This window comes from Lepisosteus oculatus, unplaced genomic scaffold, assembly GCF_040954835.1.
Source record: "Lepisosteus oculatus isolate fLepOcu1 unplaced genomic scaffold, fLepOcu1.hap2 HAP2_SCAFFOLD_78, whole genome shotgun sequence".
In the NCBI taxonomy this organism is placed as follows: Eukaryota; Metazoa; Chordata; class Actinopteri; order Semionotiformes; family Lepisosteidae; genus Lepisosteus; species Lepisosteus oculatus.
This window is the reverse complement of record NW_027168341.1, coordinates 43,274-69,698: the sequence shown is the minus strand read 5'-3', so window position 1 is coordinate 69,698 and position 26,425 is coordinate 43,274. Positions and strand designations below refer to the sequence as shown.

At 43.6% G+C, this 26,425-nt stretch overlaps 5 non-coding genes across 5 annotated transcripts; 1 reads left to right on the top strand and 4 right to left on the bottom strand.

Moving 5' to 3' along the window:
* Positions 1 to 140: 140 nt before the first annotated feature.
* On the bottom strand, positions 141 to 222 carry trnal-caa (transfer RNA leucine (anticodon CAA)). Its single transcript has one exon. It is a non-coding gene; the product is annotated as a tRNA-Leu (tRNA).
* Positions 223 to 5,126: 4,904 nt separating this feature from the next.
* On the bottom strand, positions 5,127 to 5,200 carry trnai-aau (transfer RNA isoleucine (anticodon AAU)). The gene has a single exon. It is a non-coding gene; the product is annotated as a tRNA-Ile (tRNA).
* An 8,446-nt stretch (positions 5,201 to 13,646) lies between these two features.
* Positions 13,647 to 13,728, bottom strand: trnas-gcu (transfer RNA serine (anticodon GCU)). Its single transcript has one exon. It is a non-coding gene; the product is annotated as a tRNA-Ser (tRNA).
* A 1,605-nt stretch (positions 13,729 to 15,333) lies between these two features.
* Positions 15,334 to 15,406, top strand: trnar-acg (transfer RNA arginine (anticodon ACG)). The gene has a single exon. It is a non-coding gene; the product is annotated as a tRNA-Arg (tRNA).
* A 2,389-nt stretch (positions 15,407 to 17,795) lies between these two features.
* Positions 17,796 to 17,877, bottom strand: trnas-gcu (transfer RNA serine (anticodon GCU)). Its single transcript has one exon. It is a non-coding gene; the product is annotated as a tRNA-Ser (tRNA).
* Positions 17,878 to 26,425: the final 8,548 nt, after the last annotated feature.

Sequence of the window (26,425 nt, the reverse complement as noted above, 5' to 3'; positions counted from 1 at the left end):
GAACGCAAAATGTGTGGTTATCTGAAGAATTTATTTCCATGACAGCAGAGCCAAGCGATTTAGCGTTCTTATAGTACCAGGAAAGGAGAAGCAGCACTTCGCCTTTGCCGCGCAGGCACAAGGCGACATGCGGCAGATGCCGTAGTCGGCAGGATTCAAATCTGCGCGGGGAGTCCCCAACGGATTTTGAATCCATCGCCTTAACCACTCGGCCACGACTACAGCGAACTTGCCGCCGCCGCATTCTTCCTATAATCTAACACGGAGTGCGAGGTGGCTGAGGAAACGTTTTCAAAGTCGCTCTCCGTTAAAAAAAAAACCTTTCACAAAATACGTGCCGGCAGACAGACACGCCTCAGAGGGTTTAAGGCTGGCTTCACGTTCAAATGATAAAGTCTCCCCGTCTGGATGTCAAAATGCAACTTTGGCAGACAGAAAAACATCAACAAACCACAAATGTGGACAAGGATTTTACAAGCTGCACCACACTGCACTTTCAAAAGCATTTACATTCGTGTTAGACGCAGGAATTGCCTTTGATTTGCGCGCTTACGAACGCCATGGAAAACGAAACAAAACAAGAGCCCTCAGCTCCTGCACTTGATTATAATGCCATTACGTGTCGAAGCAGTAATTTACGTAATTTACTGCCTGAAAAAAAAAAACAGTAAAATGTTTGAGTGCCTATAGAGTTTCTATTTTTATTTTCTTGAGAAAAGTTGATACCATTTCCTGGACACCCCGTCCCCCATCAGTGCGCGGTGCCCGGGGAAAAATCTGTAGGGGGGCGTCTGAAATTCTGAGGGGGGGGGGGGTGATATTTCGGTTAAAACGGAGCTGTACGGTGCAGCTACCCAAATGAAATCTCGCAGCTATGCCATTGATTAGTGCTTCATGATAGAAGATAACGACTAGCAATCTGGTATTTGCGATGAAGTTCAGTTTCACATTTTTCGTCACTCTCACGGTTTGTATTGCCTGGAGCGAAAAGTACCATAAGCGTTCATTTTTGCAGCTACATGGACGTTCTGAATCGTTAAGAAAAAAATGTTGTAAAACCAACAGAAAGCACAGACTGCTATAACTAGTCCTAGTTATATAAAGATTTTAAGTATAATGATAAACTACTGCAAGGAATCGGTCCACCTGAGCAAACAGGATCGTAATGTTGACACTCAATAACGACACTGATATGTGCAGTTCCTGGACGGATAGCCCTCCTGCCCATCAAACAGACTGAGTGACTGTTCGTGTCATTTAGTGTTGTCTGACCATTGACAAAGTACAACTATTTTTTTAGGGCGCAAATTAAGTTAGGTAAATCTTTTTGCCCAAAACTGAAGGGGCGACACTCCTCCCTCCCCCCGTGATGCCAGGCCTGTCCCCATCCTATTCCATAATGTCATTATATATAATACCATACAACAGTACGATCCTTACTAACTGCATGCGTTAAAATTGCACATCAGCACATAGCAGGGGGCACATAGCCGCGATGTATTATCAATGTTAAATTTCAACCATAATATCGACAACATTAATAAACGCATACGTTGAGAAAATATCGAACCCAGCATATTTTCCGGTTATATACCACAATGCATTGCTAGTATTCGTTGGTCACCATTTTGGACACGTTTTTCAAACGTAGAAGTATATCCGCAAATATCTCAGCAATCCTCTTTTGACGAGTAAGTATGAACAATAATAATACTATCTGAATACACACAGATCTTTCTTAATATTATTTTGATTAAAATAGTACGTGAATAAGCAAAAAATGGCACATAAAAATAGTGTGAATGGGGAAGATGGCACAAAATCGTTTTGCCATTTCTCTATTCTTATTCTATGTTGTACTTTCAAACTTTAGGTACTCTTTAATTAGGACAGACTTTATTGCTCAACTGCTATGATGCAAGCCAAATTTTATACATTTATTTCAGCTTTGAGCTTTCAGCTTTGACCAACCTTGAACTCACCGGCCGTGGTTAACGCGTGTTGGATTTTAACGGGCTCTGTGTGTTCGATGTACATAAGCCACTGATGCTGGGTGTAGAAAATCGTTTTTGTTGGTGGTGGTAATTGTCATGGGGTAGCAACGCTATCGTCTCTTCCTGTAAAAACATAAGTCTGAACATGGCCATGCAGACACTAGCGATGGTCACAAACTGAAAGGGGTCGATGCACACAACGCAGGCGGCCCCTGACTCAGTCACGCGTGTCTGTCTGGTCATATTCATGACCTCGTCCCAAAACCTGACACAGCCTTCTCTTAGAATTGCCACATCCAACTGGCAGTAACGTTTCAACTCTCTGTAAGTTAAACACACTTCCCTTGCATTCTTCATACCAAACCAAAAACTCGGCTTTCTCCCTCTGCAGCATGTAGTTAACGCCGTAAAGTTCTGGCGGCGGCATCGGGCTGACATAATTTTGGTTTTCTGAAGTGTTCATCAAGTGTGGAAAATGACCCTTACCCCCGGGGAACCCCATGGCGGCCGACAGTTTGCTTAATTTCATAGGTAGAAAGTTTAAAGAATCGATAAATCTGATGTTCAGAGCTTTTACGGTCATACACATTATCTTACCACCCTGATTAATTAGTTCAACGTCCATCTTTTCATCTTACAACTGTCTGATTACTAGGTAATTGTCATATCCCTTGCCATTGTGCGATATGAATGTATGGATTTTGAAACGTCTATCGATAAATTTACACACAAAATCCTTTAGACAAGTTTCACCATAAAATTCCCAGCTTCGTTTATTGTTAATATGAAGGGCATGGATGTAATTTGGTATGTGTGTCCCCGTTTCTTGCATGCATTCAAAGTCGAAAAAAATGTACTTGTTTGAAATTTTGGGGTTGTCCAAAGGCAGTATGTAGCACAAATGTGTGTCAGGGGTGTCGATCACGTTGTTACAATGCGAGCACAGTTTCTCTTTACATTTGTGACTAGAGAGGTTATAAACCTCACATTTCTCACAAAAGACCCTGCGCTCACACTTACTAACACCCGTCGCTGCATTCCGAAAGTGTCTCGCCAAACATTGAGAGCTACGACAAAAGACCTTACAAGCCGGGCAATTCTGAATTTCTGCATCAATTTCGCAACACTGGGGATCTAAACAGGTTTTACAAGCTTTAACACAGGCGTGTGCATTCTTGTGGCTATACGCCGCATGGTAGTTAGTGCAAAAATATGCCGCCCCCACAAAAGCTTTAATATTTAAAACCCCATAAAAATGCTCTTCATGCAGTAGAACAAAAAGTATTTTAGAATTAGGTGGTGTGGGCCCCGTTGTAAAATATTTCCAATCACCCTGGTCGTGGTACAAAATTTTAATGACCACCTTTAAATGTTTTTCAAAAGCGGTAATGTCTGACAAACTAATTTTCTGATTCTCTGAAAAACCCAACTCTTTGTGCATTCGTTTAGTGCCCTGTAACATTTCCCCATTGGTACAACCTTCATTCAACAAACCGTACACACTCCCGGTGAAACACAGATTACCGCCCGTGTAATGTAAGTCGATAAGGTGCGCTTTTTTCTGAGCAATTACCCAGAACGGATTTAAATCTTCGACGGGCACCCCCCTGCATATTCCTAACTATCGTCACCACTAATCGGAGGCTGTCATCGGTGAGAATTTCTGTGTGGCTCTGTAAGAGGTCTGAGATGTGACTTAAAAAATCAGCAGCATTTAATTCTCCGGGTTGTCTCCTGCGTGAGAACAAGGGTTTGTTAAAACCACCCGCAGTCAAACGCAGCTGTACAAAATCATTCGCCCCGATGTTTGGAGAAAGTTCATCCAATATTCTCTGGACTGCACCATGCACATGTTTAGTCATTTATCCCGGTGGGTCTTCGCCAGTGCACCATGAAATAGCATTATCAGGTAACGAAATCCAGAGGTTAGATCAGCATCTTCTTTAGAAAAAACGTCTAAGAGTCTAGCGGCGTAAACCTGGATCAGTTTTGGAAACACTGAATGTACACTTGCTAAAGCGGCTCTTAGATTCTCTAAACCCCGCTTTTTATCCACCTCATTAGTGCCCACCTTTGATACTAACTGTGCAATATACCGCACTGAGTCTCCCACATCACCAAACACCAAGTCTTTAGGCGTGTTATTATTTCTCTCCGAAGGCTTGACACGTTTGGTTTTGATCAGCGTCTTAACAGCCGTCTCCGATGCAGTCACCACCTTAGGGTCCGACGTTTCCACCACACTTTTTTCACCGCTCGTCGATACAGCTGCTGTGTGAATAACGCCAATGCTCCATATCTCAAAATCAGAAAACTACACTGTGATAAAAATAAAAGACTTTTCAACACAACAATCAATTAAATCTAAATGGTCAAAATCAGAAAACTATGATAACTATGATAAAAACGCCACATATGTGGCACATCTTACACAAAGGGCTGCGGGTGAATGGAAAAAGTTACCCGGACATGTTGTTACACCGGTTTCCTTTAAGACTGTGGTGGTGCTACTGGGTTAAGCGGCATGGTTAACGGCATACAGACCCCTGGCACAGACCACTTGTGCCAGGGGTCTGTATGCCATTCCCAAAATCCACCTGCTGGATTTTGGGAACTTCAGGACGAGTGGGAATTTTCTCCTATCTGTCAATTCTGTTTTGTTTTGGAGACTCTTGGCTGCCTATGTTGTACAGTGCAGCGTGAAGGAAACATTTTCCAAAACTGTCAGCTCAAAAGTTGTAAGAAAACCTCTCCAGCTGCTTTAACTCTCTTCATTTTTGTCATTTAATGTGACACTCGATGTATAACTGGAGCCTCACATATGCAAATAAGGAGGCTCCAGTTCGACACCCAGTTCGACACCACTTTACAGTATCTGACAAAAGCATGGCAGACTGTGCCATGACCGGCAGATAACTTCCGCTTATTTTGACCATATTAAACATTGGAAAACCTCCCACTTGCATTTGTGACACTTGATTTTGGCTCCACCTAAGACACTCTTAAATCTTCAAACACTTTTCTCTTCTCCCTCAACACTCTTGTCTGTTGGCACTATGTGGCAGCGTTGCATGACAACCCCTCACCACGGAAAGGAACCTAACAGCTTTGGTAAGAGAGGAGAAAAGGACCTGGCCCGTACGGGGCTCGAACCCGTGACCTTGGCGTTATTAGCACCACGCTCTAACCAGCTGAGCTAACCGGCCTCACGACAGTAATCCTCTCTGTGCTGCAAAAAATCGATCTCAGGGAATTTCTTTTGCCCTCCTTTGAATAGAAAGCCGTGTAATTCAGTGTACGGGCTTTCTCGTGCAGTTTCATGGTTCTTGTAACCCAAATCCTACACTGGCCTGAAGTGCCCCCCCATTTCACAGCATTTTTCAGCTGATTTAAAATGTACCTAAAGGAGAAGCATTATTGAAGACCATCAATTACCAAAGGCTTTTGTCAAAGGTTTTGGTGGTCATTTTTAATGACCACAGAGCGCTGTGATCTCGGTTTTACATCTCATCCAAAAGACAGCGCCCTCTTACAACACAGCATCTCCGTCACTATACTGGGGCACTGGGACCCGCACAGACCTCAGGGTGAGCGCCCCCCCCCCCGCCGGCACCATTAACACCGCTTCCAGCTGAAAGCTTTGTTTTTTCCTGTAGCTCACCCTCATCCGGGTACTGACCTGACTCACACCTGCTTAGCTTCAGTGGGATTTCAATTGCATGTTGCAAGGGGATGCAAGTGATGGAGCCGTTCGCTGCAAAAGCCACTGTATTAGCCAGGAATCGAACCCGAGCCTCCCACGTGGCAGGCGAGAATTCTACCACTGAACCACCAATGCTTAGTGCCTGGGCCTTCAAAAAAGACGCTTTTTTGGTGCTCTGTGCAAAACGCGTCGACATCTGCTTCCAGCTGCAAAATGCCATTCACGGACGCTGAAGAATTTATTTCCAAGGCAGCGGGTACAAGCGATTGGGTGTTTTAAAACCACCAGAAACAGCAAAGAGGTGCGCTTCTTTGCTTGCGCCGGAACACACCAACCGGAAGCGGACAACGTAGTCGGCAGGATTCGAGCCTGCGCGGGGAGACCCCAACGGATTTCTAGTCCATCGCCTTAACCACTCGGCCACGACTACAGCAAGCCCCGCTGCCGCTGCGTTCTTGCTACAATCTTACCTGGATCGCGAGGCGCCGGCGGAAGCCTATTTCAAAGTCGTTCTCCGTTTCAAAAAAACATTTCCACAATACAAGCCTTGCAGACAGACACGCCTCAGAGGACTTAAGGGTGGCTTCATGTCGGAATGATAAAGTCTCCCCGTCCGGACATGAAAATGCCACTTTGTTACACACAAAAAAAGAATCAACAACAGAGAAATGCCCACAAGCATTTGAAAAGCCGCACCACGTCGCACTTGAAATAGCTCTTACATTAGTGGTAGATGCAGGAATCGCCTTTTTATTTACGCTCTTACCAACGCGATGGAAAGCAAAACAAAGCAAAGCAGAGCAAAACAAAACGAACAAACGAAAACCCTCACGTCCCGCACTCGCATATAACGCCGTTACGTGCCCAAGCGGTATTGTACGTCATCGTAGCACTGCACCCCGGGTCGAACGGTATAAGGGAACGAACACACGCCACGAATCGTCTCGAATCACTCCCTACAGCTGTAAGGCGCCTTGAAGCGTGCACCCCCAACATTCTTCTTTGCGCATCTGTGAAAGGTAAACTCTTGAGCAAACTCTGAACCAGCTCTAAGGAAACTAATCCGATTAGACGTTACTTTGACTCATCCTTTAAGGGACCCTTGTTAATTGGAGAAATCAATGATTTCGAATGAATTCTGTATGCGTTAAAAGACAGCTATACACAGAAAACATGCAGGACACTGCTCATGATGTTTCCCGAGCCGAAACACAGTGCGTTTTTCCAAGCCATTTGACAAAGCCCGCCCACTGAAAACTGCAGCAGATCGTGTAAAGGCGTTCAACTTTGTAACTACTGCACGCACAGGAAGCAGAATCAATTCCTCTTTTCAAACTGTCAAAGGTTTGCTGCAGGACATCGCACAATCTCTTTTGAACGGGGACAAACGATTTCTTATGGGGCGCAGTAAGTACAGACGTTTATAAAGCTCCACTCATGCCGACGATGCAGCATGAAGAAGCGCAACCTAACGTTTGACAGACAAAAGCCGGGCGCCGCTACGAGCAATATGAAATCAAACTGACAGCACACGGCGTTTCGCGCTGACTCAAAAGTGATCTCGACAGACGCTGTTCTCTGCATAACGCTGAAAGAGCTAAAGAGCGTTTCTGTTGAGACGTAACCCAGTGGGCAAAAGACGTATAATATACGTCTATTAAACGCATACCTTAGACGTCTAAATGTGGTCTACAATTCGTCTAGAATGAAATTCTAATGTACGTCTAAAGTTATACGTCTATGTTTAGACGTTCATTATACATAAATGGTTGGAGTTCTATTATACGGATAACTTTAGAGGACTATTATACGTATATGGTTAGAGGTCTATTATACGTATAACTTTAGAGGTCTATTATACGTATATGGTTAGAGGTCTATTATACGTATAACTTTAGAGGTCTATTATACGTATATGGTTAGAGGTCTATTATACGGATAACTTTAGAGGTCTATTATACGTATATGGTTAGAGGTCTTTTATACGGATAACTTTAGAGGTCTATTATACGTATATGGTTAGAGGTCTATTATACGCATAACTTTAGAGGTCTATTATACGTATATGGGTAGAGGTCTATTATACATCAAAGATAGATTTTATAGGTGTAGAAACAAGTAAACCAAGCCAATGATTAGGTTTAGAAATTTATTCTGAAAATACACATTCACACCTGAAACATATGTATTTCAAATTATACATTGTATACAATCAATCAACAATCAACATATGGGCAATAATCATAAAAAACACAACTAGTCTTAAACTTCAGCTACAAATTCTGGTAACATGGCAATATACAGTATAGTAATGACAAACACAAAACTAATTACATTAACACACTAACTCAAAACCACATTTTGATTCAAATATACATTTTAAAATGTACAACTTCTATATTTCCAAGAAAAAAAAATATTACAATGGAAGTTAAGACGATTTTTGTCCACTATTTGCAAACCCTGTCTAATTGTCCTGTTAGAACCAAAAACCTATTATTTTCAGAGTCCAGATCTCCTGGCCCCCTGCCTTGCATATGCATTCTTCAAGTAACACATTGCGTGCTCCTTTATTTCTTTTTCTGTTGATGTAGGGTGGGACTTCAGCACCGCAGCTAGGAGAAAATTATATAATATTACTTCCCAAATAAATGATGATTAATATCTTCTTTAGTATAATCTAAAAAATGAACGGTTTACTAAGCTCAAAGCTGAAATCAATGTATAAAATTTGGCTTGCATCATAGCAGTTGAGCAATAAAGTCTGTCCTAATTAAAGAGTACCCAAAGTTTGAAAGTACAACATAGAATAAGAATAAGAGAAATGGCAAAACGATTTTGTGTCATCTTCCCCATTCACACTATTTTATGTGCCATTTTTTTGCTTATTCACATACTATTTTAATCAAAATAATATTAAGAAAGATCTGTATGTATTCAGATAGTATTATTATTGTTCATACTTACTCGTCAAAAGAGGATTGCTGAGATATTTGCGGATATACTTCTACGTTTGAAAAACGTGTCCAAAATGGTGACCAACGAATACTAGCAATGCATTGTGGTATATAACCGGAAAATATGCTGGGTTCGATATTTTCTCAACGTATGCTTTTATTAATGTTGTCGATATTATGGTTGAAATTTAACATTGATAATACATCGCGGCTATGTGCCCCCTGCTATGAGCTGATGTGCAATTTTAACGCATGCAGTTAGTAAGGATCGGTCACTGTTGTATGGTATTATATATAATGACATTATGGAATAGGATGGGGACAGGCCTGGCATCACGGGGGGAGGGGGGAATGTCGCCCCTTCAGTTTTGGGCAAAAAGTTTTACCTAACTTAATTTGCGCCCTAAAAAAATAGTTGTACTTTGTCAATGGTCAGACAACACTAAATGACACGAACAGTCACTCAGTCTGTTTGATGGGCAGGAGGGCTATCCGTCCAGGAACTGCACATATTATTGAGTGTCAACATTACGATCCTGTTTGCTCAGGTGGACCGATTCCTTGCAGTAGTTTATCATTATACTTAAAATCGTTATATAACTAGGACTAGTTATAGCAGTCTGTGCTTTCTGTTGGTTTTACAACATTTTTTTCTTAACGATTCAGAACGTCCATGTAGCTGCAAAAATGAACACTTATGGTACTTTTCGCTCCAGGCAATACAAACCGTGAGAGTGACGAAAAATGTGAAACTGAACTTCATCGCAAATACCAGATTGCTAGTCGTTATCTTCTATCATGAAGCACTAATCAATGGCATAGCTGCGAGATTTCATTTGGGTAGCTGCACCATACAGCTCCGTTTCAACCGAAATATCACTCCCCCCTCAGAATTTCAGACGCCCCCCTACAGATTTTTCCCCGGGCACCGCGCACTGATGGGGGACGGGGTGTCCAGGAAATGGTATCAACTTTTGTCAAGAAAATAAAAATAGAAACTCTATAGGCACTCAAACATTTTACTGTTTTTTTTCAGGCAGGTGGCAAGACCCCCTCAGCAAAACCCTTGTATGCCAAGCTGTGGGCATTGATTCGTCGAATATACGTATATTTACGGCGAAATTACGTCTATACGTATATATACATCGCCTCGACGTATAATCAACGTCGAATTGCAACCGTAAAATCGACGACATGAATAAACGCATATATTCAGAGACTGTGTTTGGAGTCTCTGACACTGCCCTCAAATGGTTTAAGTCTTACCTCACTGATCGCTGTCACTTTGTCTCTCTCAATGGGTACAGGTCTGAAATTGGTCTTGTCAAGTCTGGTGTCCCTCAGGGCTCAATACTGGGCCCCTTGCTCTTCAGCATTTACATGTTCCCACTTGGTCAGCTTTTAAGATCACATGGCCTCAGCTTTCATTTTTACGCTGACGATACTCAAATATACATCCATACCAAACCCGACACTGATGTGGCTGTCTCTATTCTATCTAATTGCATCTCTGACATAAAAATTTGGATGACTCAAAACTTCCTTCATCTTAACTGTGACAAGACTGAAGTCATGCTCATTGGTACCCCCCATCAACTTCGTAAAGCCAGTCCTGTAACCCTGTCTGTAGATGGCTCTGTACTTGAGCTCCAATCAAAATTGAAAAACCTTGGGGTTATATTCGATTCTGGCTTAACATTCGACCCACATGTACAGCATACTGTCAAAACATCTTTTTTTCACCTTAGAAATATTGCAAGACTACGCCCTATGCTATCATTAACTGTGGCTGAAAAGCTGATCAACATATTTGTATTCTCTCGAATTGACTACTGCAATGCTCTGCTCCCTGGGGTATCTAAATCTACTCTGAACAAGCTGCAGTATGTCCAAAATTCAGCAGCCAGAATCCTGACCAGATCTAGTGCAAGTGTTCACATTACTCCTATCCTGGAGTCCTTGCACTGGCTTCCGATCAAATTCCGCGTAGACTTTAAAATCCTCATGCTCACCTACAAGGCTTTACATGGCTTGGCACCTCAATACCTGTCTGAACTTTTATCGCCCTACTCCCCACCTCGCAACCTCCGCTCTTCAAATTCTGCCCTCCTTACTGTCCCCCAAGCCCGTCTACATTGTATGGGCGACAGGGCCTTCTCCTGCTATGCCCCCAAGCTCTGGAACTCCTTGCCCAAGGATATTAGAGAGTCACCTTCTCTAAACTCCTTCAAATCCAGACTCAAAACCCTCCTTTTCAGAAAAGCCTTTACTTAACTGGTTCCATTCTTCACCCCTCTGCTCTTCTTAATACCATCTTCCACGGTCTCCTCTATTGTTATTGTTGTATTGTTGTAATTATAATTGTGTCCTGTCTTGTGAAATTTTCTTATTTATTGTTGTAGTCTTTTTATTTATTGTTATTGTCATCCTGTAAAGCGCTTTGAGAAGCCACCTTTAAAGGCGCTATATAAAATAAAGTTTATTATTATTATTATTATATAACGTCGAAACCACATCTAACACAGTGCCTGAGGCTTTTTACTGTATGTATCGTGTGTGCCACAACTAGGAGTATACGGCACTCTGCACGGTGCACAAAGTAAATTATTTTGGCAGTAATTAATTTATTATATTTACTATATGTATTATACACGTGTAAATTAATTACTGCCAAAATAATTTACTTCGTAATTTACAATAAAAAGCCTCAGGCACTGTGTTAGATGTGTTTTCGACGTTATATATGCGTTTATTCATGTCGTCGATTTTACGGTTGCAATTCGACGTTGATTATACGTCTAGGCGACGTATATATACGTATAGACGTAATTTCGCCGTAAATATACGTATATTCGATGAATCAATGCCCACTGGGTTGTTTTTATAGAACTGAATGTCCCTGACAATGTACTGTTAGTTTTAATTGAAGAACGGCATCTGTGTTCAAATATACCAGACAAGTTTACGTAACTGCTCATGCAACACTCAGTTGTAATTAGTCAAGAAATAAAGTCGAACAACAGCTGCGAGTTTGATTCTGAACGTATGAGATTGCAGCGCCTTTTACTTCCATTGACAAATGACAGAGATTCGAAGAGAGATCCTTCAGACCAGCAAGCAAACCCACGGCTATTTCGGTTTTCTATCTAGGCAACGTTGGTGTCTGCAATAGCATACATGAAAGCGTGATGCAATTTCTGTGGCTACATTTGTTGCACGTCATGCGCAGTAAGAGTGTTTCTAACACCAAATACAAAGTCAACAATTAGCGATCACGCCTTCTCCTCAGTTAACCCACTGAAACCCTTGCTGTTAACAGTTCTTTACTGCGTGCTTTACGAGCACCTACATATTGTGTCGGTTCTTTCAGCTTTATTCATTAGGTTTTCAAAGGCATAAGCAGAGCACCAGAGGTGCGAAGGCAAAGTGTGTGGTTATCTGAAGAATTGATGTCCATGGCAGCGGGGCCAAGCGATTTAGCGTTGTTATAGTACCAGGAAAGGAGAAGCGGCACTTCGCCTCTGCCGCGCAGGCACAAGGCGACATGCGGCAGACGCCGGAGTCGGCAGGTTTTGAACCTGCGCGGGGAAGCCCCAACGCATTTCGAGCCCATCGCCTTAACCACTCGACCACGACAAAAGCGAGCCCGCCGCCGCCGCATTCCTCCTATAATCAAACACGGACTGCGAGGTGGCTGCGGATACCTTTTTAAAGTTGCTCTCCGTTAAAAAAAAAATACCTTTCACAAGATACGTGCCGGCAGACAGACACGCCTCAGAGGGTTTAAGGCTGGCTTCACGTTCAAATGATAAAGTCCCCCCGTCCGGATGTCAAAATGCAACTTTGGCAGACAGAACAAACATCAACAAACCACAAATGTGGACAAGGATTTTACAAGCTGCACCACACTGCACTTTCAAAAGCATTTACGTTCGTGTTAGACGCAGGACTTGCCTTTGATTTGCGCGCTTACGAACGCCATGGAAAACAAAACAAAACTAAAGCCCTCAGCTCCTGCACGTGATTATAATGCCGTTACGTGTCGAAGCAGGAATTTACGTCATCCTACCACTGCAACACGGGGAATAGAGAGAAATGAGCACACGCTACGAATCGTCTCAATCACTCCCTAGAGTCGTAAGGCGCATTGAAGGGTGCACCCCCATCATTAATCGTTGCGCCTCTGTGAAAGGAAAGCTCTTGGGCAGTCTTTGAAACAGCTCGGATGAAACACTTGATTGCTTCCATGTGCATCTGGAGCCCACTTCTTATTTTCACTTCACGCCGCCCAAAGCATTTCTAAAACAGGAGATTCGCGTTTGGGAATGCGCCCTGCCCTACAAATAAAACAGGTCTACGGCTCTGAAACCTGCTCCACGGAAAACAGCTCTGTTGCGCTTTTGATCAAAGGGAGATTCGCTGTTCTTACTTTTTGATGACATAACACCCAAAGGGGCTTCTTTGGAGCTGGATTCCAACCAGCATCCTTAAGTTTCTTGGCGGTATCCTTTACAGTCCTCTGTTCGGTCGACAAGGGACTGAAGGGGGCAGCTTTCCTCACACATACAGTGCAATGTACTGTAGTGTTCCCCTTCATTGAATTCGCAGTTCTGCATCAGACCTCTAACTCGTTTCCTTAGCTTGGATTTAAGCCACGAAGCAGGCTTCTACTGTATAAGGAATCACAAACTATTTGAGAGGCCACCATCCCAGGGGGAACTGACAAAGTCTATCCCTAAACACCTAGCGCGGTCTCTCGAGAGACTGTCAAAAATCGCTTTCTCCGTTTGCGTTGCAAGTAAGTGAAAACGCGGTCTCAACCCAGAGCCACTTGGCAGCAGCGACACGTAAATACCGTTACTGTTACTGCTCGATACCGACGTTAGCCTACTATACCATGTTCAGCCACCGCTAGAAAATGCACGGCTCTAGAACCGGAGCAAACGACAGGAGGGCCAACGCCGAACGGGCACACGTGTCAGACATGGAGCGCGACGAGAATGGGATTCGAACCCATGCGTGCAGAGCACAATGGATTAGCAGTCCATCGCCTTAACCACTCGGCCACCTCGTCGAGGGATCTGCGCTGTCCGGACATGGGTTGGCGCGCTCCAGATGATCTTTTTCTTTTATTTCCCCCGTACTCGAGGGTCATTTTCCTGTTCCACATGCGATTTCAACATTTTCCTTGGGAGATGTCAAGCCAGCAAGCCACTGCTGTGGTTCAGTGGCCAGTGTGGAGTTCAGTGGCCCTGTTGTACACAGAAAGCACATTGAGCTCCTTGGACATGAAAAGTTCCAGATAAAAGCCATTTGTCACCCTTTCTCTTGGTGTTGATGTTGCTATTATATGTAAAGGTGGCAACTTGCTCAGCGAGCAGGCGGAGCACACACCGAATGCAGATGTGTCTGAGTGGTGTGTCCAAGTGGCTGTCAAAGGACAGCTCTCCTGGGGCGCCGTGGCTTAGTTGCTTAAGGTGCCTGTCTAGTAAACAGGAGACCCTGGCTCCGAATCCCAGCGGTGCCGTTTTTGTTCTGTCTTCTCGAACAGAACTGGTCATTATGGACAACCGCCTACGGCTAGACTTAATTAAATGCAAGCATTCATTTCCTTTCTTGAACAACTTGTTTTTCTTATAATGGATGCAACTTGCAAAACATGAAATACAAACCTTGCTAATCAGCACTCGTGGCTGGCAAAAAAAAAAAGAAGTCAGCAATGTTTTTTTCTTTAACCTTAACCCTTCTAATGGAGAAGAGTTAAACGACCGAGTCTATGCAGCTTAAACGGTGCGCACGTCGGGTTCTTAGCTGAAAGGGTGGTAAATCACGCTCACCCCAGTCCTTAATCTTTTAAAGAGGATACAAAATTGAACCTAGTCGCCACATCACATACATCCTGTTCAACGATAAAAAGGTAACGTCTATCCTCACTCCAGAGTCAATCTCACGTTGAGGGCATATTTTTTTCCACTTTACCATGAGTCGGGCTCGGCTGCACAGAGGCGAGAGCAGAGCAATGAGGTCACGGGGACAGGGGAGTCACACGCTGGCTGTTTGAACACGCGGAAGATCACTGAGGGATCCACAGTATGTGGACCCTCCGTGCGCCATCAGTCCGCACTCCGGACTCTGAATCCTGCCATCCGAGTTAAGATCTCGGCGGAACCTGAGGCGCAGTTCCTTCTTAAAACGTAATCTGGTGAGCATTTCTAGAATCGTACTTGTATAGATGCAGCCTTTAATGTGTTGCTAGGTTAAAATTGATGACTTCTTGAACTTCAGTAGGCAACTGCCCTCTTGATTTCGGATTTAATTTCTTTATTACAGGGGCACTTTTATGAAGACAGAGTCATGTTCAGGTACTTTGCTTGATGGAGGAAGCTCATTTCGGACTCTGTGACCTGCTCACCTGGAAAGGTCTGCTGTACTACTACAAGAGAGAAGTAGAGTCTGGAAGAAGGGACAATTTTATGATGCTTTGGAAGATAATGTTTTTTTTTTCTTTGAAATCGAAATGAATCAGAATATCAGTGCAAAAGACAGAAGATATGGTTTTAAAACAGACAAAATGTAGAAAACAGGTGTTTCTCACTTTTGGTAAAGAATGGACCGGGGGTAATAGTTTACTAGTTGCAGTGCTGATCTCACTGGGTTACAGTCCTGCAGTGTCACACCGGGGCCAGTGGCGCAATGGATAACGCGTCTGACTACGGATCAGGAGATTGCAGGTTCGACTCCTGCCTGGCTCGGGTCGTTTTTAAACGCATCGGGCTACTCCCTAAGTAGTCTGTGCTACTTACTGCATTGTAATCGTACCCAGTAAGAGATTTCCTTCATGTAAATGAACTGCACCTGACAGCTTTAGAAAAACACCTGGGCTCAGTACGGTGCTGAGAGCTCAGCGTTGCTGTTCTAATTAGCACGCACTGCATCGGCTATGAGCCCGAACTTTTCAATTATTCCGATCAGTAAGTCAACTCGTAGTCCACATGAACGGTAGAAATATTCTCTTGTCTGTCTCTTGTTTGTATAGAACTGAATGTCCCTGACAATGTACTGTTAGTTTTAATTGAAGAACGGCACTTGTGTTCAAATATACCAGACAAGTTTATGTAACTGCTCATGCGACACTCAGTTGTAATTACTCAAGAAATAAAGTCGAACAACAGCTGCGGGTTTGATTCTGAACGTATGAGATTGCAGCGCCTTTTACTTCCATTGACAAATGACAGAGATTCGAAGAGAGATCCTTCAGACCAGCAAGCAAACCCACGGCTATTTCGGTTTTCTATCTAGGCAACGTTGGTGTCTGCAATAGCATACATGAAAGCGTGATGCAATTTCTGTGGCTACATTTGTTGCACGTCATGCACAGTAAGAGTGTTTCTAACACCAAATAAAAAGTCAACAATTAGCGATCACGCCTTCTCCTCAGTTAACCCACTGAAACCCTTGCTGTTAACAGTTCTTTACTGCGTGCTTTAGGAGCACCTACATATCGTGTCGGTTCTTTCAGCTTTATTCATTAGGTTTTCAAAGGCATAAGCAGAGCACCAGAGGTGCGAAGGCAAAGTGTGTGGTTATCTGAAGAATTGATGTCCATGGCAGCGGGGCCAAGCGATTTAGCGTTGTTATAGTACCAGGAAAGGAGAAGCGGCACTTCGCCTCTGCCGCGCAGGCACAAGGCGACGTGTGGCAGACGCCGGAGTCGGCAGGTTTCGAACCTGCGCGGGGAAGCCCCAACGCATTTCGAGCCCATCGCCTTAACCACTCGACCACGACAAAAGCGAGCCCGCCGCCGCCGCATTCCTCCTATAATCAAACACGGACTGCGAGGTGGCTGCGGATACCTTTTTAAAGTTGCTCTCCGTTAAAAAAAAAATACCTTTCACAAGATACGTGCCGGCAGACAGACACGCCTCAGAGGGTTTAAGGCTGGCTTCACGTTCAAATGATAAAGTCCCCCCGTCCGGATGTCAAAATGCAACTTTGGCAGACAGAACAAACATCAACAAACCACAAATGTGGACAAGGATTTTACAAGCTGCACCACACTGCACTTTCAAAAGCATTTACGTTCGTGTTAGACGCAGGACTTGCCTTTGATTTGCGCGCTTACGAACGCCATGGAAAACGAAACAAAACTAAAGCCCTCAGCTCCTGCACGTGATTATAATGCCGTTACGTGTCGAAGCAGGAATTTACGTCATCCTACCACTGCAACACGGGGAATAGAGAGAAATGAGCACACGCTACGAATCGTCTCAATCACTCCCTAGAGTCGTAAGGCGCATTGAAGGGTGCACCCCCATCATTAATCGTTGCGCCTCTGTGAAAGGAAAGCTCTTGGGCAGTCTTTGAAACAGCTCGGATGAAACACTTGATTGCTTCCATGTGCATCTGGAGCCCACTTCTTATTTTCACTTCACGCCGCCCAAAGCATTTCTAAAACAGGAGATTCGCGTTTGGGAATGCGCCCTGCCCTACAAATAAAACAGGTCTACGGCTCTGAAACCTGCTCCACGGAAAACAGCTCTGTTGCGCTTTTGATCAAAGGGAGATTCGCTGTTCTTACTTTTTGATGACATAACACCCAAAGGGGCTTCTTTGGAGCTGGATTCCAACCAGCATCCTTAAGTTTCTTGGCGGTATCCTTTACAGTCCTCTGTTCGGTTGACAAGGGACTGAAGGGGGCAGCTTTCCTCACACATACAGTGCAATGTACTGTAGTGTTCCCCTTCATTGAATTCGCAGTTCTGCATCAGACCTCTAACTCGTTTCCTTAGCTTGGATTTAAGCCACGAAGCAGGCTTCTACTGTATAAGGAATCACAAACTATTTGAGAGGCCACCATCCCAGGGGGAACTGACAAAGTCTATCCCTAAACACCTAGCGCGGTCTCTCGAGAGACTGTCAAAAATCGCTTTCTCCGTTTGCGTTGCAAGTAAGTGAAAACGCGGTCTCAACCCAGAGCCACTTGGCAGCAGCGACACGTAAATACCGTTACTGTTACTGCTCGATACCGACGTTAGCCTACTATACCATGTTCAGCCACCGCTAGAAAATGCACGGCTCTAGAACCGGAGCAAACGACAGGAGGGCCAACGCCGAACGGGCACACGTGTCAGACATGGAGCGCGACGAGAATGGGATTCGAACCCATGCGTGCAGAGCACAATGGATTAGCAGTCCATCGCCTTAACCACTCGGCCACCTCGTCGAGGGATCTGCGCTGTCCGGACATGGGTTGGCGCGCTCCAGATGATCTTTTTCTTTTATTTCCCCCGTACTCGAGGGTCATTTTCCTGTTCCACATGCGATTTCAACATTTTCCTTGGGAGATGTCAAGCCAGCAAGCCACTGCTGTGGTTCAGTGGCCAGTGTGGAGTTCAGTGGCCCTGTTGTACACAGAAAGCACATTGAGCTCCTTGGACATGAAAAGTTCCAGATAAAAGCCATTTGTCACCCTTTCTCTTGGTGTTGATGTTGCTATTATATGTAAAGGTGGCAACTTGCTCAGCGAGCAGGCGGAGCACACACCGAATGCAGATGTGTCTGAGTGGTGTGTCCAAGTGGCTGTCAAAGGACAGCTCTCCTGGGGCGCCGTGGCTTAGTTGCTTAAGGTGCCTGTCTAGTAAACAGGAGACCCTGGCTCCGAATCCCAGCGGTGCCGTTTTTGTTCTGTCTTCTCGAACAGAACTGGTCATTATGGACAACCGCCTACGGCTAGACTTAATTAAATGCAAGCATTCATTTCCTTTCTTGAACAACTTGTTTTTCTTATAATGGATGCAACTTGCAAAACATGAAATACAAACCTTGCTAATCAGCACTCGTGGCTGGCAAAAAAAAAAAGAAGTCAGCAATGTTTTTTTCTTTAACCTTAACCCTTCTAATGGAGAAGAGTTAAACGACCGAGTCTATGCAGCTTAAACGGTGCGCACGTCGGGTTCTTAGCTGAAAGGGTGGTAAATCACGCTCACCCCAGTCCTTAATCTTTTAAAGAGGATACAAAATTGAACCTAGTCGCCACATCACATACATCCTGTTCAACGATAAAAAGGTAACGTCTATCCTCACTCCAGAGTCAATCTCACGTTGAGGGCATATTTTTTTCCACTTTACCATGAGTCGGGCTCGGCTGCACAGAGGCGAGAGCAGAGCAATGAGGTCACGGGGACAGGGGAGTCACACGCTGGCTGTTTGAACACGCGGAAGATCACTGAGGGATCCACAGTATGTGGACCCTCCGTGCGCCATCAGTCCGCACTCCGGACTCTGAATCCTGCCATCCGAGTTAAGATCTCGGCGGAACCTGAGGCGCAGTTCCTTCTTAAAACGTAATCTGGTGAGCATTTCTAGAATCGTACTTGTATAGATGCAGCCTTTAATGTGTTGCTAGGTTAAAATTGATGACTTCTTGAACTTCAGTAGGCAACTGCCCTCTTGATTTCGGATTTAATTTCTTTATTACAGGGGCACTTTTATGAAGACAGAGTCATGTTCAGGTACTTTGCTTGATGGAGGAAGCTCATTTCGGACTCTGTGACCTGCTCACCTGGAAAGGTCTGCTGTACTACTACAAGAGAGAAGTAGAGTCTGGAAGAAGGGACAATTTTATGATGCTTTGGAAGATAATGTTTTTTTTTCTTATACTGAAAATGAAAGGTAGTTGTTTCTATATGGACTCAGTCTTTGGAATTCGTATATATATATATTTCAGTGATCCCTCAGCCATTCCTTCTGTATTGTAATTCAATTTCTCTTTTAAAATTCCTTCCCCACTTCTAGGACCTGCAGTTGCTGAACTCCACAATGGCTTCTATTGGAAAGTCTGTGACTGAGACCAAGTAAGTGTTCACTTTTTTATGAAACCATTATTTATTTTGGAGCAATGAGCAATTCTTATATAAATGCAATAAAATCATTATGCTCAAACTATGAGAGAGAATTTTAAGGATAATTTAATAAATCAGTCTTAGCTTGTTTCTATACACAGATGGTATTATTTATTTTCAAAGGAAACCCGCGAGGATTCCCCTGGTGTGCAAGATTTGCCTGAATACTTTTGATCAGCTTCCTGCTCACTTGAAGAGGGCGTGTATGAAGCACGCCATGGCAGAAGAGATCAGGATGGCCTCTCAACAGGCGAGGGAGGACATGATGAATCACCTGAAGAACGGGGTCATCGTGGATTACCACAGAATAGAGATCGTGTCTGGTGAGGCAAACAGGATAGTGGTTGTAAGACTGCTAGAGTCCTTGGGCCTTTTTGTACATGGGAAGCCTGAAGACACATTGGCAAGGTGAGATATTTTTAATCTGTAAGGCTTCTGTAGTTTCTTTTTGAAATCATTGTTACAACATATTATGTAAAAGCATGTTGAAAAGAATCTACCTGCATTCCAGCGGCCCTGAGCAAGAGGCCGCTGTCCAGGAGGAAGAGATGCCAGAGGCTGCTCTAGAAACTGAAACAGAAGCAGATAAGGAAGGGGAAGATGTGAGCTCTGAAGAACTCTATCAGCAGTAAGACTTTTTATTTTTCAGATGTATCTATTTTTTACTAAAATTCTAATTTGTCTTATAGGTATAAAATGTTTAAACTGGTGTTTTATATCCTTACAGGCCCTGAGTAGTTAAAAAGTATCAGCAGGCCAGAAGAGAGTGGCCCAAGCTGCACTCTATAGAAAGCACTCCCTGGATGCTCCTCTCCTGATTGGATTCAAACAGTACCTTACCAAGGATCTGGGAGTGGCAAATTATTCTCAGGAGGTATTTATTTTTTAAAGGCATTTCAAATTAAGCAATGGTATCTTCATTGTAAATGTTTTTATTTCTTAGCTTAAAATTCACCCATGTGAAATGATGTCAGCCATAAACATCATGACTCTATATTTCCTACCTGAATCTATTCTACTTAAATTATTACATTATACACAATTTGAGTTCATTTTAAAAAGTAAAAGGTAATGAAAGGAATGCATTTTCATAAGAAAGATAATACCGATATGCATGTGATAATCTTCCTTATATCATGTAGTGCGTCATTTGGACACTTTGTGGGCTTCAAATACAAAGAAAATCATGTTCTATGGTAGAAAATACAAAACTTAAGCTTTTATTTTAATTAGATTTCTTTATAAAGCATAAGCAATCATTTATTACATCGCTTCTTGAATTAAATCTTTTGACAAGAGGTAAGACTTCTGTTACATTTAAACCCATGTTTAGCTGTGTTTTTTAGATTTAACTGAACCAATTTCTGTGTGTGATAATGTCCTTGAATTCTGACAACATCACACTAAATTACATGATATAAAACAGCTAATGTTTCTAGAGATAAAGTTTCTGAGATGCTTCTAATTACTTTTTATTACCAGGCACAGTTTAATTCACCTTGTACAGTACTGAAAGACCAAGATGCTTTTTTAAAAAGTTATTTAACATTTTATAGAACTTTGTCTACTATGGCAACATGATGAGCTTGGTGAAACTTGGAAAAATACTGCTTGGCCACTTATCTTAAGATAAAGATAGGATAAAGGTTTATCTTTTGCACCTACCTGACCCCCAGGGAAGGCCAATGCTTTCTAGGTTGATGGTTCCCTACAGTAGACTGTACTTTAATTTCAAAGGTAATGTATATTGACCCAAATCAGTTTTGGAATCCAATCTACTGACGAGATGGAGCACATCCTTTTTTCAGGATTTTAGCATCATACGTTTGGTATATTTAGTCCCTAATGCTGAAAGAAATGATCATAGAACATTTGGACACTTTGTGGGCTTGAAATACAAAGCAAATCATGTTCTATGGTACAAGATAAATACAAAACTTAAGCTTTTATTTAATTAGATTTGTTTATAAAGCATAAGCAATCATTTATTACATTAATATATGTGAAAATAACATTTTAGCATCATACGTTTAGTATATTTAGTCCCTAATGCTGAAAGAAATGATCATAGAACATGACATCTAACCTTACCTGCCGTTTTTTTAATCCCTATTGCTCAATGCACGGTGAAAGCATTGCATACATGTGTCTGACAATGAGGAATGGGCCCCTGAGACAGTCATTTGCCTGTTTCACAAATGATCGTATTTTCCTAGAGATTCTGTTTGGGATTCAGATGTGCATTCGGACAGCAATCCCTTTCAAGAAATGATACGTTCTGAATGAGGTCAAAGGTGCTGGAACACTGTATCTAGGATGTGTTTGCAGAGACTGTGTGTCTCCTGCTTCAATGCAGTGATAAACAGATGTGCTCCTTTAATTTATTGGTACATGCCCAGGGCAGTAAGCAGTCTGAGGATTTATTTCCAGATGGAATAGAGCAGTGAAGCAGTGAAGTAGTGCAAAACACTGGATCATTATATTATTAGAATCTATTCTACTTAAATTATTACATTATACTCAATTTGAGTTCATTTTAAAAAGTAAAAGGTAATGAAAGGAATGCATTTTCATAAGAAAGATAATACCGATATGCATGTGATAATCTTCCTTATATCATGTAGTGCGTCATTTGGACACTTTGTGGGCTTGAAATACAAAGAAAATCATGTTCTATGGTACAAGATAAATACAAAACTTAAGCTTTTATTTTAATTAGATTTGTTTATAAAGCATAAGCATTCATTTATTACATTAATATATGTGAAAATAACATTTTAGCATCATATGTTTAGTATATTTAGTCCCTAATGCCGAAAGAAATGATCATTTGTTTAACATGCACGGGTCTGTCTCAAAGGATGCAGTACTCCTGAAGGGTCTCAAACCCTACATTTCAGATGCCTAGCTGTATCCCTCACATGTAGCACCTCAGAATGACTTCTAACCTTACCTGTGGTGTATTAAGTCCCTATTGCTCAATGCACGGTGTACATACTGCATACATGTGTCTTGAGAATGAGGAATGGGCCCCTGAGACAGTCATTTGCCTGTTTCACAAACAGGGACCTGGACCTAGACCTGGCCCGTACGGGGCTCAAACCTGCGACCTTGGCGTTATTAGCACCACGCTCTAACCAACTGAGCTTACCAGCCTCACGACAGTGCTCCTCTCTGTGCTGCAAAAAATCAAACTCAGGGAATTTCTTTTGTCCTCCTTTGAATAGAAAGCCGTGTAATTCAGTGTACGGGCTTTCTCGTGCAGTTTCATGGTTCTTGTAACCCAAATCCTACACTGGCCTGAAGTGCCCCCCCATTTCACAGCATTTTTCAGCTGATTTAAAATGTACCTAAAGGAGAAGCATTATTGAAGACCATCAATTACCAAGAGCTTTTGTCAAAGGTTTTGGTGGTCATTTTGAATGACCACAGAGCGCTGTGACCTCAGTTTTACATCTCATCCAAAAGACAGCGCCCTTTTACAACACAGCATCTCCGTCACTATACTGGGGCATTGGGACCCGCACAGACCTCAGGGTGAGCGCCCCCCCGCCGGCACCATTAACACCGCTTCCAGCTGGAAGCTTTGTTTTTCCCTGTAGCTCACCCTCATCCAGGTACTGACCTGGCTCACACCTGCTTAGCTTCAGTGGGTTTTCAGTTGCGAGTTGCAATGGGATGCAAGTGATGGAGCCGCTCGCTGCAAAAGCCACTGCATTGGCTGGGAATCGAACCCGAGCCTCCCGCGTGGCAGGCGAGAATTCTACCACTGAACCACCAATGCTCAGTGCCTGGGCCTTCAAAAAAGACGCTTTTTTGGTGCTCTGTGCAAAACGCATCGACATCTGCTTCCAGCTGCAAAATGCCATTTGCAGACACTGAAGAACTTATTTCCAAGGCAGCGGGTACAAGCGATTGGGTGTTTTAGAACCACCAGGAACAGCAAAGAGGCGCTCTTCTTTGCTTGTGCCGAAACACACCGACTGAAGGCGGACAACGTAGTCGGCAGGATTGGAACCTGTGCGGGGAGACCCCAATGGATTTCTAGTCCATCGCCTTAACCACTCAGCCACGACTACAGAAAGCCCCACCGCCGCTGCATTCTTGCTACAATCTTACCTGGATCGCGAGGCGCCGGCGGAAGCCTATTTCAAAGTCGTTCTCCGTTTCAAAAAAACATTTCCAAAATACAAGCCTTGCAGACAGACACGCCTCAGAGGACTTAAGGGTGGCTTCATGTCGGAATGATAAAGTCTCCCCGTCCGGACATGAAAATGCCACTTTGTTACACACAAAAAAAGAATCAACAACAGAGAAATGCCCACAAGCATTTGAAAAGCCGCACCACGTCGCACTTGAAATAGCTCTTACATTAGTGGTAGACGCAGGAATCGCCTTTTTATTTACGCTTTTACCAACGCGATGGAAAGCAAAACAAAGCAAAGCAGAGCAAAACAAAACGAACAAACGAAAACCCTCACGTCCTGCACTTGCATATAACGCCGTTACGTGCCCAAGCGGTATTGTACGTCATCCTAGCACTGCACCCCGGGTCGTACGGTATATTGGAACGAGCACACGCCACGAATCGTCTCGAATCACTCCCTACAGCTGTAAGGCGCCTTGAAGCGTGCACCCCCAACATTCTTCTTTGCGCATCTGTGAAAGGTAAACTCTTGAGCAAACTCTGAACCAGCTCTAAGGAAACTAATCCGATTAGACGTTACTTTGACTCATCTTCTTACGCTCAGTGCCGGATTGCTCAAACTCCAGCTAGGGTTAGGGTTAGCATTCCCACGCTACTTAGACACTTTGTTTACGCTCAGTGCTGGATTTTGGGAACTTCAGGACGAGTGGGAATTTTCTCCTATCTGTCCATTCTGTTTTGTTTTGGAGACTCTTGGCTGCCTATGTTGTTCAGTGCAGCGTGAAGGAAACATTTTCCAAAACTGTGTCAGCTCAAAAGTTGTAAGAAAACCTCTCCAGGTGCTTTAACTCTCTTCATTTTTGTCATTTAATGTGATACTCGATGTATAACTGGAGCCTCACATATGCAAATGGTGAGGCTCCAGTTCGACACCCAGTTCGACACCACTTTACAGTATATGACAAAAGCATGGCAGACTGTGCCGGACCAGCTGGTAACTTCCGCTTATTTTGACCATATTAAACATTGGAAATCTTCCCACTTGCATTTGTGACACTTGATTTTGGCTCCACCTAAGACACTCTTAAATCTTCAAACACTTTTCTCTTCTCCCGCAACACACTTGTCTGTCGGCACTATGTGGCAGCGTTGCATGACAACCCATCTCACCACGGAAAGGAACCTAACAGCTCTGGTAAGAGAGTAGAATTACCTGAAGAACTGCTTTCCATGGAAGCAGGTCCCAGCGATGTAGCATTTTTATAGTACCAGGAAAGGAGAAGCTGCACTTCGCCTTTGCCGCACAGGCACAAGGTGACGTGCGGCAGACGCCGTAGTCGGCAGGATTCGAACCTGAGCAAGGAGTCCCCAATGGATTTCAAGTCCATCGCCTTAACTACTCGGCCACGACTACAGCGAGCTCGCCACCGCCGCATTCCTCCTATAATCTAACACGGAGTGCGAGGTGGCTGCGGAAACTTTATTAAAGTCGCTCTCCGTTAAAAAAAAAATACCTTTCACAAGATACATGCCGGCAGACAGACACGCCTCAGAGGGTTTAAGGCTGGCTTCACGTTCAAATGATAAAGTCTCCCCGTCCGGATGTCAAAATGCAACTTTGGCAGACAGAAAAAACATCAACAAACCACAAATGTGGACAAGGATTTTACAAGCTGCACCACACTGCACTTTCAAAAGCATTTACATTCGTGTTAGACGCAGGAATTGTCTTTGTTTTGCGCGCTTACGAACGCCATAGAAAACGAAACAAAACAAAAGCCCTCAGCTCCTGCACTTGATTATAATGCCGTTACGTGTCGAAGCAGGAATTTACGTCATCTTACCACTGCAACATGGGGAATAGAGGGAAATGAACACACGCTACGAATCGTCTCAATCACTCCCTAGAGTCGTAAGGCACATTGAAGGGTGCACCCCCATCATTAATCGTTGGGCCTCTGTAAAAGGAAAGCTGTTGAGCAGTCTTTGAAACAGCTCGGATGAAACACTTGATTGCTTCCATGTGCATCTGGAGCCCACTTCTTATTTTCACTTCACGCCGCCCAAAGCATTTCTAAAACAGGAGATTCGCGTTTGGGAATGCGCCCTGCCCTACAAATAAAACAGGTCTACGGGTCTGAAACCTGCTCCACGGAAAACAGTTCTGTTGCGCTTTTGATCCAAGGGAGATTCTCTGTTCTTGCTTTTTGATGACATAACACCCAAAGGGGCTTCTTTGGAGCTGGATTCCAACCAGCATCCTAAAGTTTCTTGGCGGTATCCTTTACAGTCCTCTGTTCGGTCGACAAGGAACAGAAGGGGGCAGCTTTCCTCACACATACAGTGCAATGTACTGTAGTGTTCCCGTTCATTGAATTCGCAGTTCTGCATCAGACCTCAAACTCGTTTCCTTAGCTTGGATTTAAGCCACGAAGCAGGCTTATACTGTATAAACGTCTAGAGGAATCACAAACTATTTGAGAGGCCATCATCCCAGGGGGAACTGACAAAGTCTATCCCTAAACACCTAGCGCAGTCTCTCGAGAGACTGTCAAAAATCGCTTTCTCCGTTTGTGCTGCAAGTAAGTGAAAACGCGGTCTCAACCCAGAGCCACTTGGCAGCAGCGGCACGTAAATACTGTTACTACCACTGCTCGATACCAACGTTAGCCTACTATACCATGTTCAGCCACCGCTAGAAAATGTAAGGCTCTAGTACTGGA